General features: G+C 45.2%; 1 non-coding gene across 1 annotated transcript; it reads left to right on the top strand.

Moving 5' to 3' along the window:
• Positions 1–921: 921 nt before the first annotated feature.
• trnal-cag (transfer RNA leucine (anticodon CAG)) lies at positions 922–1004 on the top strand. Its single transcript has one exon. It is a non-coding gene; the product is annotated as a tRNA-Leu (tRNA).
• The last annotated feature ends 14588 nt before the right edge of the window (positions 1005–15592 follow it).

The following is a 15592-nucleotide window of genomic DNA, read 5'->3' as shown; positions in this document are numbered from 1 at the left end:
ATCCCTAATTGTATTCTACGTTCAGTGGGATAGATCCCTGAGAACAAAAATATAAACTGCGCCTCACTCCGCACTCTTCATTTCCGTTCTCTGAGTGCCCGCCCTTCTTTTTAAACCACCGAATTTCCCCCATCTCAGTATCGCCCAATTGCCCTCGCATATCGCTTTGTAATCTGAAGAAGGGTCCCGACTCGAAACGTCGCCGATCCATGTCTGCAGAGATGCTGCCTGACCCACCGAGATACTCCAGCACCCTGTGTTGTCCCTTAAAATCCGGCTTGCCTGAACTCAAATACCATTGTGGAGATACCTCTCCCCAGCGCAATGTAACAAGAGATGCACTATCTGTGGTAAACACAGAATTATATACTGCTTCTAACCTAATTTTGACAGCCAGCTCTGGAATGTTCGTAAAATGAGAAATGTTATAATTACGACAGGTGATCAGAAAACAATTCTAAAACTATAATGGTGCCCCGGGCAATAATTGAGATCTCACTTAGCCAGTCAACATCACTGGTCTGAAGAAGGGTCTCGACCCGAAACGTCACCCATTCCTTCTCTCCAGACATGCTGCCTGTCCCGCTGAGTTACTCCAGCTTTTTATGTCTATCTTCGAGTTATTTTGTGTCTATCTATTTAATTGTCCAATCTGAAGTGAGTGCATGTGAATATAATGGGCGGACCAGTTGCGTGATTGACAGGGTGTCCGGGGATCTGGTGCCCCGGGCTCTGTGTGCGCGCGGTCGGTGCTGCTGTTGCAGCCGAGTACTCGGCAAAGCGAAGCATAAAGATGCAGCAATGTGGCGACTTTACAGAGGTTACTGTATCACAAGGGAAGCAAAATAATCAAAATTGAAAAGCAATTACATAAATATATTTGTTAGTCAGAAGAGAATCTAATGACTAGATTTTTCGTATGTCAGGATGGCCGAGCGGTCTAAGGCGCTGCGTTCAGGTCGCAGTCTCCTCTGGAGGCGTGGGTTCGAATCCCACTTCTGACACACTTTTCTTGAAAAACAAATTAAAAATAACAACCAGGAATGAACGAAAATCTAAATAAAGTAAATAATTTCAATTTCAAGCTTATCTTTTCTAAAAATATTGTTTATCCATAAACAAGCAGGAGAAAGCAGGCACTCTCAACATTTAAGAATAATCCAGCCGAACAACTTGAATTGTCAAGGCAGGAGTTACGGGACTCAAGCCAAGGAATGGGATTAATATAGATAGGTACTTTATGGTAGGCATGGACATTGACTGAAGACCCTGTTGCTGTATTGCACGTCTCTAAGGATTTGGATTGGCTTCGTTATTACATTTGCTTAACAATATTCACAATACAATTCCAAGTCTTTTGCTGCTTCAAAATATATTCATAAAACGTATTCATAAAAAATCTAAAGGATGTAATACAGAATATTTGTCAAAATGTTCATAACAAGTCATGTTATTCCTCTTACTTAACATTAGGACTTTATCAGTTGCCATTCATTTACAAATTTAAATGAATGGTGTGGAGACGGATCCCAAAGTGTCATTTGAAGCTTTTGTATAAGCACATGGATATGGAAGGAATGGAGGGATATAGACAATAGACAATAGGTGCAGGAGGAGGCCATTCGGCCCTTCCAGCCAGCACCGCCATTCAATGTGATCATGGCTGATCATTCTCAATCAGTACCCCGTTCCTGCCTTCTCCCCATACCCCCTGACTCCGCTATCCTTAAGCGCTCTATCTAACTCTCTCTTGAATGCATTCAGAGAATTGGCCTCCACTGCCTTCTGAGGCAGAGAATTCCACAGATTCACAACTCTGACTGAAAAAGTTTTTCCTCATCTCCATTCTAAATGGCCTACCCCTTATTTTTAAATGTGGCCCCTTGTTTTGGACTCCCCCAACATTGGGAACATGTTTCCTGCCTCTAACATGTCCAACCCCTTAATAATCTTATACGTTTCGATAAGATCCCCTCTCATCCTTCTACAAAACTGCATAATTGATCCGCACCACATGATAATATGTTTGATGTGGGCATCAGGTGGTGAAACATGATGCATTTAAAAGTAACATTTCAAAACAGTACGGTAAGATCCATTCTTTGCAACTTGGTAGATGAGAAAGAATCTCAACAACTAGTGCCATTTGTTGGCACACCCTCAGGTTTATACAGCCACACACAAAGTAGGCGATTAGAATGAGGGCCTCTTAGGAGACATTCCTTCCCCTTTTTGTGTAATTTATACATAGAACATATAAGGCAGATGGGTAGGAAGGAACTGCAGATGCTGGTTTACACTGAAGATAGACACAAAATGCTGGAGTAACTCAGCGGGACAGGCAGCATCTCTGTACAGAAGGAATGGGTGATGTTTTGGGTCGAGACCCTTTTTCAGACTGAGTCAGGGGAGAGGGAGATATAGATATATGGAAGGGTAAAGTAAGATAATGAGAGATCAAAGGGGATGAAGCGAAAAATGTAGAATAGATCATTATTAGCTGTTAGTTGTATAATTTTAGGGTAAATATCTGATAAATGAAAAGATTATACTGTAGGGACACAGGGATTGGTCCAGACCATCGAACCCTCTGATTGGTAGAAGAGGTGAGGTGGTGCGCAGGTAAAGGAACTGGGCAGTCTGGTTTAGAACTCCGAGAGAGACAGTAAGATTTATGGTTGTCTGTCGTTTGATGCGTTGGTTGTCACGGTTGTTAATATTACAATAAACGTCTACCTCAACGTACTTCGCCTACGACTCGCCATAGTGGTGACCCCGACGTGATCACAGATCACCAAGATGTCCCATCGGGAGGCATCGACGCCGAACGCAGTCGGCGTTCATCTGCCCCCGTTCTGGGCCCACCAACCACGCCTGTGGTTCGCCCAAGCGGAGGCACAGTTCCACCTCCGGGGAATACAGGAGGACGAGACCAGGTTCTACCATCTACTGAGCGTCCTGCCGTCGGAGACGTCCGCACGGGTCGCACAGTACGTCACCGACCCGCCAGAAACCGACAAGTATGCGGGCCTCAAGTCGCTGCTGCTGAAAACCTTCGGGCGCAGCCAACAACAGCGGGCCAGCACACTCCTGCACTTACCTGAGCTCGGGGACCGACCGCCGTCGGTCCTCATGACGGAGATGATGACTCTAGCGGGAGAGCACACCAAATGCCTCATGTTCGAGGAGGCATTCCGCGAGAAGATGCCAGAGGACGTCCGCGTAGTCCTAGCAGACGTTACTTTCGGGGACCCGATGGATTTCGCAGAAAAGGCGGATGCACTGGTCACGGAAAAGGCGAGGCGCCCCGGCTCAGTAAATCGGGTTTCAACACAGGTGAGCGATCGACCGCGCGGCCAAGATGGCGCCCATCCGCCCGCCACTTTTCAAAAAACCCGCCAAGCTGCTACGTTGACGGCGGCCATTTTGAAACAGGCCCGCGACATAGAAACACACCAGCGCGGCTGGTGTTTCTTTCATAGACGGTGGGGAGCAGCGGCACGCAACTGTAGAAGCCCCTGCACATTCTCGGGAAATGCCTCGGCCGATCAAATGTAGAGGCAATCTCGATCGGCCAGAACCATCGACTCTACCTTGCGGAGCAACATACAGGCACCGTTTTCCTCGTGGACACCGGGGCGATCGTCAGCATTGTGCCTCCATCCTGCCAGGAAGCGCGATCAGGTAAGACCGGCCCCCCACTCATTGCGGTCAACGGCAGCCCTGTCCGTACCTACGGAACACGGGACATGTCCCTGTCCTTTGGTTCCAGGACCTACAACTGGACTTTCATCATCGCAGATGTAGGCCAGGCAATCCTGGGAGCGGATTTCCTTTGGGCTTTTTCATTGATCCCAGACATCCGCGGGAAGAGCCTGCAGCCGTCGTCCAGTAGCGTTGACCCCCCCGCTCCTTCGGTTTCCGTGTCATCCAGCCCGACCGTCCAGGCCGTCACCATGACCCCCGACCCGTTTGCTGCGATACTCGCTGAATTCCCGGAGCTCCTAGTCCAGCGTTTCGACACACCTGCCGCCAAGCATGGAGTCGTGCACTTCATCCCTACGGAGGGACCGCCTGTTTTCGCCCGAGCCCGACGCCTACCCCCTGATAAGCTGGCAGTCGCTCGCGAAGAGTTCCTCACTTTGGAACGGCTGGGGATCATACGCCCGTCAGACAGCCCGTGGGCCTCACCGTTACACATGGTCCCAAAAGCATCTGGGGGGTGGAGACCATGTGGCGATTACCGACGTCTGAACGCCATCACCACGGCTGACCGATACTCGATCCCGCATATTCAGGATTTTTCTGCCAGCCTAGAGGGTGCCACGGTATTCTCAAAACTGGACAGTCCGAGGCTATCACCAGATCCCGGATCGCCCTGCAGACATCCCTAAGACCGACACGATCACCCCGTTCGGGCTTTTTGAGTGGCTGCAGATGCCTTTCGGCCTCAAAAACGCCGCCCAAGCGTTCCAACGCCTCATGGATCATGTGGGTCGGGTATGCCTTTTGTGTTCATATATCTGGACGATATTCTCATGGCAAGTCGGTCGGCTCACGAACACCGGTCCCACCTGCGCTCCATATTTAAAAGGTTGCAGGACCACGGCCTGATCCTACACCCTTCCAAATGTCAATTCGGACTATCCTCAGTAGATTTCCTGGGCCATCGGATCACACAGGCCGGTGCTGTTCCCTTGCCCGAGAAGGTGGCTGCTATCCGCTCCTTCCCCCGCCCCGACACTATCAAAGGGTTACAAGAGTTTGTAGGCATGGTGAATTTTTACCACCGATTCGTCCCGGCGGCAGCCCGGATCATGCGCCCCCTTTTCCAATGCCTCGCGGGTAACCCCACCGAGCTCGTGTGGTCCCCTGCTGCCGACGCGGCTTTCGCGGCAGCCAAGCTGGCCCTCGCGAACGCCACCATGCTCGTCCACCCGCGCTCCTCCGCCCCCACCGCCCTCACCGTCGACGCCTCCGGCGTGGCGGTTTTCAGCCGCCAGCTCACTCGCCCCGAGATAGCTTACAGTGCCTTTGATCGGGAACTCCTGGCCCTCTACCTGGCGATCCGTCATTTTCGCTATTTTTTAGAGGGCCGCTTTTTCGTGGCTTTCACTGACCACAAGCCACTGACGTTTGCTTTTTTGAAGGTTTCCGATCCGTGGTCGGCCCGCCAGCAGAGACACCTCACTTTCGTTTCGGAATTTACCACCGACGTTCGGCACATTGCGGGAAAACTAAACGCCGTGGCGGATGCCCTGTCCAGACCGGCGGTTTCCCCGGTTGCCGAGGTAAGTTCCGGGGTGGATTTCCAGGAGCTCGCGGAGGCTCAGCGCCTGGAAGACACCCCCTCCCTGTACCCCCACACCACCTCGGGGTTGCGGTTGGCACAGGTAGCCTGTGGTCCCACGCGTACCAAACTCTGGTGCGACGTTTCTCTGCCACGCACCCGCCCGGTAGTGCCCACTTCCATGCGGCACCAGGTTTTCGACACTATTCACGGCCTGGCACATCCGTCCATCCGGGCCACTTCGGTTCTGGTTGCGGCTCGATTTGTCTGGCACGGGCTGCGGAGGCAGGTGGCCGCCTGGTCCCGCTCCTGCATTCCGTGCCAAACCTCCAAGGTACACCGGCACACTCGGCCACCCGTCCAGCAGTTCATGGTCCCCGCAGTCCGATTCCTCCACATCCATGTGGATCTCGTCGGCCCGTTACCCCACTCCAGGGGCTACACCCACCTCCTCACGGTAGTCGAGCGGTTCACCCGGTGGCCAGAGGCGCTCCCGTTGTCCGACATCTCAGCAGCCTCCTGCGCGCGGGCTCTGGCACTAAATTGGATTGCCCGTTTCGGCGTCCCGGACGTCATCACTACCGACCGGGGTGCCCAATTCACCTCATCCCTGTGGGTGGCTCTGACTCAGCTGTGCGGGTCCCGATTACAGCAAACCACCGCCTATCACCCCCAGGCCAATGGGATGGTGGAACGGTTCCACAGGCAGCTTAAAGCGTCACTCACTGCCCGCCTGTCCGGCCCCGACTGGGCCGACCAGCTCCCATGGGTTCTCCTGGGTATCCGCACGGCTCCGAAGCACGATCTCGGAGCTTCCTCGGCAGACCTGGTCTATGGCTCGCCCCTGCGGGTACCAGGCGACGTTCTCCCCCAATGTTCCACCCCCCCTCCCTCCATGCCAGCACTCTTAGCTTCACTCCGAGTGCGGGTGGGGTCCCTGGCCCCGGTCCCTGCTTCTCGTCACGGGGATCCCCCTTCACACGTCCCGCCGGCCTTGGGCGACTGCGAGTTCGTTTTCCGGCACATCGATGCCCACCGTCCCCCGTTCCGGCCAGTTTACCAGGGTCCATTCAGGGTAGTGAAGGGAGGCACAGTCACCTTCACGTTAGAAGTGGGTACACGACAAGAGGTCGTCTCAGTGTCCCGCCTCATGCCTGCCTATTTGGACCCAGACCAGCCCGTCACAGCGGCTCAACCTCCTCGCCGGGGCCGACCTCCGGCCGCGGCTCCCGTACAGCAGTTTTCACCCTCGCTGCCCCCGTTCGGGACTCCGCTTCCCCCGGTCGCCTTGCCACTGCCGCCTCCGGCTCCGTCAGTTTCCCCTCCTCCCGCGGTGCCGGTTTCCCCGTCCCCACCCCCGGCAGGGCCCCCCTCTCCTCTCCGCACCCGCTCCGGTCGGGTGGTCCGGGCACCTGCCCGGTACCGCACCGAGGGTTCTGGGGGGGGGGGTTCATGTAGGGACACAGGGATTGGTCCAGACCATCGAACCCTCTGATTGGTAGAAGAGGTGAGGTGGTGCGCAGGTAAAGGAACTGGGCAGTCTGGTTTAGAACTCCGAGAGAGACAGTAAGATTTATGGTTGTCTGTCGTTTGATGCGTAGGTGCTGCCTGTACAGTGTTTGCACTTTCCCCCTGTGACCATGTGAGTTTTCTCCAGGTGCTCTGGTTTCTTCCCACATTCTAAAGACGTACAGATTTTTAGGTTAATTGTCTTTGGTAAAAATTGTAAATTATCCTTTTTGTGCAGGATAGTGCTAGGGTGATCACTGTTCAGTGAGCACTCAGTGGGCCGAAGGGCCTGTTTCTGAGCTATATCTTTAAAGTCTAAAGAAAATGAATGAACAGTTTGGTCTTTAAATGAGCACATATATCTGTGAACTGCAACTCGATAACTAATGTTGGTGAGATTTTATTTCTGAAATGAAACAGAGACAGGTGTAAGAGTTTTCTGCTCATCCTGTAGATTAACTTAACTTCAGAGAGAGATGAAGACCAGGAAGTTACACAATAATGTCTTAATTATAATGGGTTGGTTTCCTATTTTCTACTCTTCACTTAAGGAACAGTGAGAAAGGAAAATAGAAGATTGATATTATTGAGGAATGGAAAAATATTTTGTCATTACAGCAGCACCTTACAATCCTCAAATATTAGACATTGTGGAATTATTAAGGAAAACATCATTTCTAAAGGGCCTTTTAAGACATGCAAATATACAGTAAGCAAAAATATGCATGGAAAACCAGTCATCTTTTTATAGTTTGATAATATTAAGTTGCCTGATCAAGACACACAAAGGATTGCAAGTAATTCTCAAAGTTTCTTGGGCAACATTCTCAATTCACAGCATCAAACCAGATTGACTCTTCATTCATCTTATTGCTCTTTATGGGACTTTACTGTGCACAGATTGTCTTTCCAAAACTGCTGACAAAACAACAGTGTGTTTCAAAATTAATTAATTAGCTGTGTAGCTCTTTGAGATTCTGAGGAAATGAACAGTACTATGAATGCCATTATTCTCACCATAGATATTCCACAGACGGTCAATATCAAATCCCAATATAATAGTCAGTGATCCCATGTCCATGCCCGAAGAAGGGTCTCGACCTGAAACGTCACCCATTCTCCAGAGATGCTGGCCTGTCCCGCTGAGTTACTCCAGCATTTTGAGTCCACCTTTGATTTAAATCAGCATCTACAGTTCTTTCCTACACATCCCATGTCCACTCTGGTTATCAGCTTAATGTTGTCAATGCAACTATTTTCTAACCAAAAGGGAATTGTTGGACACTTACTTGCTTCATTTCTACAGACTGCCATTGCCACTGTAGATTGTTTATATATTCATTTATTGTTTAATAAATCTGTTCAGTCATTTATATCTTAAGCCACCGTCCAACAAAATGTTTGATTTACCAGCTTTCAAAACAATAGAACACTAAATGAAAATGCATACTTAAATTGAAGTACCAGGAAGTGGTACTCAATCAACCCTTCTACTAATTTTAATTTACCTGCATATTGGATAGCTAAAGCTACATAGAGAAGTGTAATAAATGAAGACTTACCTAATAGGTATTGAACCTTTGGAAAAAATGTTAAAAATAGTGAAAATGTAATCCGATCCATATTTTGTTGAAATTTCCATAATCAATAAAAGAAAATCTCAGTCAGTTTGCTTTGGTTTAGTCAGGCAGCATGAATCTATGAAAAGTTTAGGCACAGATGTGACTTTTAAAAAGAGGAAAATTAATGATCTACATTGCCAGGATTTATATTTGAGGTTGTAATAGAGATACTGGTATTGTATGGGTTAATTATGGGTACAGATGTCACGAGCAATAATCTACTTTACTCACAAGATAATCTACTTGGCAGGCAACCAGCAAAGAAGAAGCTGTTATGAATTTGTAAATGAGGAATTTATTAATTTAGATTACTTCACTGTATTGTAAGAAGTAACACATTATCGTAAGCAATTGTAAACTTCTGCAACTTGGAATTGCTAAGACTGTTACAGTGTACAGTTTTTTTGCTACGCTCAAAATAGAAGCTTAGTTTAGCTCTAATTCGGATCAGTAGCCACATGGAATGAAATCTCACCGGAGAAAACACTGCCTTCAAAACTGAACTGAAGCCTTAGTTAAGGTGAGTGGGACCTAAAATTATAGCAATATCGATAAAATGTCAGAATAATTAGCAGGATTAGTGCTATTTTTGATAGAAATGTGGCAGTGCAGTTGGTGCAACTGTCTTCACAATTCCGGCATCTTGTATTCAATACTTGCCCCTCGGGACTGTCTGCGTGCAGTTTGCACATTATTTCTGTGGCCGTAGGTGTTTCCCCTGGTGCACCAGTTTCCTTCCATATCTCAAAGACGTGCTTGAAGGTCATTTTGCCGACTTAATTGCCCATCTCACACCACCTGATTTTCTATTACACTCCCACACATGGGCAATTCAGTTCAAGTGTAGGAGGGTAATAGAAAATCAGGCGGTGTGAGATGGGCAATAAAGTCAAGTCAGGGAATGGGACCAAAGGTATGGGAGCTGGCACAGAATTGATGGGTTGAATGGCTTTCTTCTATGTCTTAAAAAATATGTAGCATGATAATATACTTACTGCATTGCCTTTACTTCATTCAGTCACAGATGATTTAATTTACCTTCACATATATAAACTTAAATACACAAAATGTTTGCTGTAATTTTGATAAACTGGGTTTATGTTCCAATGCTGCTTGTTAATTACAATATTCATGGGTCTAGGTGCTTTTGAAGTCTGTACTGGGAGATTAGATGGTTTATAGGTCTAACCCTGGCATTAGAAAACTGATTAGGTCCACATGATTGTCGGCCATGTTGAAGGACACAGCTGGGTTTGCTGTCACTTGAGATTGCTCATGACAGTGAAGCTCCTCATGGCAGAGTGATGCACGGCAGTTTATTTTTATTGCAAACTTGCATGAATGAAGAATCATGTGTGAAGTAAGTTGGACTGTAATGTGTCATTTTATCAGTATTTTACAATCTTCTGTATATATATATATAACATTTCTGAATTTCTTGCTGTTTGTTTAATTCATGTGAGTATTATACACAAAAAAATGATATGAATTAAATATAATGATCATGATACCACCTACATAACACAATGGAAGTAATTCAATTTTATTTTTGCCGAGTGAGTCTTAAAGCTGTTTTACAATGCAGTTTATACTGAAGATTCTATGCTTCACATTCATGAAGCCAGTTTAGATTAGAAATAAATTGAATTTTGTTTAACTTTCTGTCTCTTGAAATTTAGAACACTATTTCAAAAGCAAACCTTCATTCTTACTGTAAAATATAATAGGTCAAAATGACAAATTAATCTGCATAATATAACCTGTTTCAGAAGTTGTGAACATTCACTCGGTTATATTTATACAATCTTTGTAGACGTCTGCTTTTACTATGTTAACTTAAATGCTTGCCAAGATAATTTGTTGATAAAAATGGTGTCTAAGTACCTCAGGTTGGATTTTATGATGTGGCAAGAATTGTGCTGAGTTGGTGGAGAGGTAGACTCTTTGCTTAGCACATCCAGTAAGTCCTGACCTCAGCTGATGCTAGTTTGGAGGTTTTACATGCACAATTACTGAATTATCTATTTTGTCAAGTAAGCACTCTCAGAAAGAGACTTGGCTCCAGCATCTGTCATGCTACTTCATGGACAACAGGACCACAAGAAAAAAAATAGCATTGCTACTTTGGATCAAATTGCTCTTTACATTGAAATCCCTTCTTCAACACCGTTTGTAATGTTAGATCTTAGTTATAAAACCTAGTTGGCATGGATGTGTTGAGCTGAAGGGCCTATTTCCATATTGTATGACCCAATGATTCTATGACAGGAATAGATAGAAATTGAATAAAATTGCAATAAAAATAATGCACTTTGCACCTTGAATTTGTATTAACCATGGAATCAATGATCCAACTCCATAACTCTCCCTGGTATTTCTTAAAACATTAGAATTTTCCCAATCTTGGATGGAGATTTCATGGGTTTTCAAAGCAGGGAACATAGGAATGAAGAGGCCATTTAGTTCCTCAGGACTGTTTGCTTTGTTATTTGGCATTTTACAATCTTGCATGCTGTCGTGAAGGTACTTCAGAGTGAGTGGCTGGGGTGATGAAGGAGCAGGAGCAAGGGAATGGCTGTGCCGATGGAGGGGCAATTCGGAGGGAACATCTTGGCTGATGGAGGGGCAGCAACTAGGGTGTGGCCCCGCTGCCAGAGGAAATGTCCAGGCTTCAGGAGGGGCAGAACCAAAGGAGTTTTCTGGCGTGCAGGAAGGAACTGCAGATGCTAGTTTAAACTGAAGATAGACACAAAAAGCTGGAGTAACTCAGCGGGACAGGCAACATCTCTGGAGAGAAGGAATGGGTGACGTTTCGGGTTGCGACCCTTCTTCTGGTTTGTTTGATTAACCGCCACTTGTCAAATCTGGGACATGTTGGATAACCGACCTGGTTATCATATATTCAATGTTTATCCCTTAATATCTTTGGTTATCATATATTCAATGTTTATCCCTTAATATCTTTGGTTATCATATATTCAATGTTTATCCCTTAATATCTTTAGTTATCAAATCTATTAAACTCAGATTTTAACTCAATTGCCCAGCATCAATTTCCAGGATTGGAAGGCATTTCCTACCTTCAACCTCCCTCTTATTATAGATGTATTTACTAATTTCATTTGTGAAAAGTCCAATTATAATTTTTGGACTATATTCCTCCCTATTTCCGATGATCAACAGAAATAAATTATTTCAACCAACTAGTTATTTCTCTTAAATATCTTGAAATGTAAATGATAATCCTTAATGTTCTCAGTTCTTAGGAAATCTCAGAATCACAGAATGATTGCAGGATAGAAGGAAGCCTGACAAGGAGTCCATACTGACTCCATGTAAGAGCAAAACACAAAGTGCTAGAGTAACTCTACGGTCAAGGAATGATTGGCAATGCTTCGGGTCGGGACCCTTAGCCTGATGGAGTGCGTGCAAGTGGGACAAAGCCTGGCAAGTGATAGGTGGACAGTTGTCGGGGGCAGGGGATTAATTGGCAGATAGGTGGACAAAGGCTAGAGATGAAATTGAAAAAGATCAGGAGAGAAGGGAAGTGAAATGTAAAGCCATAGGGAGGGATATAGGTGGAAGAGGACAGGACAGGGGATGGGGAAAAAGAGGGTTGGGATAGTGATTGCATCATGATGTGTGGGTGGAGAGGGGTGATATGAGAAAGAGAGAGGGGATTACTTTAAATTGGAAAATTTAATATTCATATAATTGGATTTTAAGGTACCCAAATGGAATATGAGGTGCTAATAGATATTGATCACCCAACAATTGCTGGATTTTGTCCAGCCCCGGCTTCTTTCAAAAAGTTTCTATTCCCCCATTACAATTATTCTGAAGAAGTGTCCCCACCTGAAACGTCGCCTATCCTTTTTTTCCATGGATGCTGCCTGACCTGCTGAGTTACTCCTGCACTTTGTGTTTAGCTCAAGATTCAATTTTCTGCCACGCTATGTGTTTCTATGTAAGAACAATCCAGCTAGTCTGATCCTGCCCTCCAAATTCCTTCCTTTTAGATATTTGTCCAGTACCCCTTTGAAATCCACAATTGAATGTACCTCTACTATGGGTAATATCTGGCAACACATTCCCAACCCTAACAACTAGCTTCATTAAAAACAATGTCCTCATGTTATGTCGGTTCTTTTGTCAATCACTTTCAATCTACGATCTCTAGTTCTTCATTCTCTCCCCCAATTGAAGCAGATTATTTCTCTACTATGATTGTACTTGTGATTTAAATACTTCTATCAAATCTCCTCGCAACCTGTTTGCTTTCAAGGAAACAGTACAAGTTTTGCTATAAATTTACCTTAACTAACTGACCTGAAATTATTTTGGTAAATCTGTAAAGTGTTGTGCCCTGAAACTCTATTGCAATACTCCAGTTGTGGTCAAAATAGTGTTTTAAAGCTTCATCATGACTTCCTCACCTTTGTATTTTATGCCCCTTTATATAAAGCCCAAGATCGAGATTACTTCTTTAACCAACCTTCTCAACCTGTCCTGCCACTTCTAACACATCCTCCCAAATATCTTTGTTCTTACATTTAGACTTGTGCACTCTATTTTGCATTGTCACATCTCATATTTCCTACCAAAATATATATCTTCAAATCCCTCAGCATTAAATTTCATCTGCAATTTATCCATTCATTCTACCGACCATCTATATCAGTCTGAAGAAGGGTTTCGATCCGAAACATCACCCATTCCTTCTCTCCTGAGATGCTGCCTGAACTGCTGAGTTACTCCAGCATTTTGTGAAATAAATACCTTCGATTTGTACCAGCATCTGCAGTTATTTTCTTACACAATCTATATTAAGTTGAAGTCCATTGCCATTTTCTGTGCAGATCACTATAGCTCAAATCTACTGCAAATCTGAAAATTGTGCCCCATACATCCTTATCCACATCATTAGAATTGACTAAGAATGCCATTGTATTATCTTTTCCCATAATAATCTGCCACAGCTGCTTAGTTCTGCACATAGTCCAACTGGGGCTTTACGTAGTTGAAGCACATTTTTTCCCCTTAACCTTCAGTCCTCTGGGTACAAGCCAGCATTTCATTAGCCTTCTAATTACTTTCAGTGCCTCATCCCTTTGGTCTTTCATTATACTCACACACACCTCGATCCGTGACCATATCACCCCCGTCCGTTATAAACTCCACTGGCTCCCCATCCCCCAGAGAATCCAGTACAAAATCCTCCTCATAACCTACAAAGCCCTCCATAACCTGGCCCCATCCTACCTGACCGACCTCCTCCACAGGCACACTCCCACCTGCACCCTCCGCTCTGCCGCTGCCAATCTCCTATCCCCCCACATCCGGACTAAACTCAGATCCTGGGGGGACAGGGCTTTCTCCATCGCTGCTCCCACCCTATGGAACTCACTACCCCAAACCGTTAGAGACTCCCCCACACTCACCACATTCAAAACATCACTGAAGTCTCACCTGTTCAGTACTGCCTTCAACCACTGAAGGTCACCTCACCTTCTGTCTCCTTTCTCTGTTCATTTATTTATTTACTTATTTATCTATTTATTAATTTCCCTATGTTCTCAAAATCTCTGTAAAGCGTCTTTGAGTATATGAAAAGCGCTATATAAATAAAATGTATTATTATTATTATTATTATTTTGAAAATGCTCTGCTCTGTCCATATTAGGTCTAAATAAAAGGATGACCTGGCATTTGTGTGTGTTAAAAGCCATTTTTATACATAAAAGGATAAATATTGTAATATATGAGGATATATAATAAATCTCCCAATGGGTCGAAACCAAGCGCAGACTGAGCGATCATTCGCTGAATACTTACACTCAGTGCGCCTTGGCCTACGTGAACTCCCGGTTACCAAACATTTTAACTCCCCTTCCCATACTGACCTGTCTGTCCAGAGTGAAGCCACATACAAATTGGAGGAACAGCACCTCACATTTTGCTTGGGCAGCTTACAACCATGAATATTGATTTATCTCAAGTAACCCTAGTATTCCCTCTCTCTGTCCCTGTCCCACCCCCACCATAGTCGTCCTGCAAATTTCACTGATTGTATCCCTTCATTATCACCTCCTTCACTGCCAACTATGGACTATTGTGAACTCCTTGGCAATCGGTGCTGGCTCTGATTTGTTCTGTACCTTTTCATACCTTTAGTTTCCCTCTCCCCTGACTCTCAGTCTGAAGAAGGGTCTCGACCCGAAACATCACTTATTCATTTTCTCCAGAGATGCTGCCTGACCCACTGAGTTATTCTAGCATTTTGTGTCTATTTTCAGTGTTAACCAGCATCTGCTGTTCCTTTCTATACATAAGTTGTGGGGACCTGCAAGATTGTAAAACCACTCTATCAAAATGCAAGTTAACTATTAGTCTATAAGGAAAGACCCTCTAGTATGAGTCAACAACTTTCAAAGAGGAGGGAAATAAATCTTAATATTAACCCCTTAATTAAATCTTTCTCTAAAACATAATGCAATAGGAACTATTGTTTTTCATTTAGGAAATGTAATGATGTTATTATGTTTTCAGATTTGTCTGACAGAGCAAGATGAACCAGGCTTCTCTGGGTTACTCTTCTATTATTTATCCTCAAAACTCTGAACAGCATTTGCCTTCAGTTTCCAAGGCCACTAACCTGACTGAGGTAACTCCAGCTAAGAAGATAACTTTCTACAAGAGTGGTGACCCACAGTTCACTGGAGTAAGAATGGCCATTAACAAAAGGACATTCAAAACATTTGATGCCCTCTTAGACGATCTCACCAAGAAGGTACCACTTCCATTTGGTGTGCGTACAGTGACAACCCCTCATGGAGTTCATAACATCAACACTTTGGAGCAATTGGAAGATGGAGGCATGTATCTCTGTTCAGATAAAAAGCATGTCAAACCAATCAATTTGAATGCAGTTGGAAGAAAGCTAGCTGCGCGGCAGGGCAATAACACAACTAATACCCATCAAAATATTGCAAAGAGGGCAAGACAAGAAGGACAAGTGCATCATGTTCAAGCAGCGCATAAAAAAATAACACTCATTAAAAATCGGAACGTTGGCATCCAATATTCCATTGTTCTACACAAAGGAAATATACACAGCTTCAGAAGTTTTCTTGAAGATATCTCTGAACTTATGCAGTATAATGTGACCAAA

The sequence above is a fragment of the Rhinoraja longicauda genome, chromosome 5, assembly GCF_053455715.1.
Source record: "Rhinoraja longicauda isolate Sanriku21f chromosome 5, sRhiLon1.1, whole genome shotgun sequence".
Classification (NCBI taxonomy): Eukaryota; Metazoa; Chordata; class Chondrichthyes; order Rajiformes; family Arhynchobatidae; genus Rhinoraja; species Rhinoraja longicauda.
Note: the sequence above shows the minus strand (reverse complement) of the source record. Positions and strands in the feature narration are given on the sequence as shown.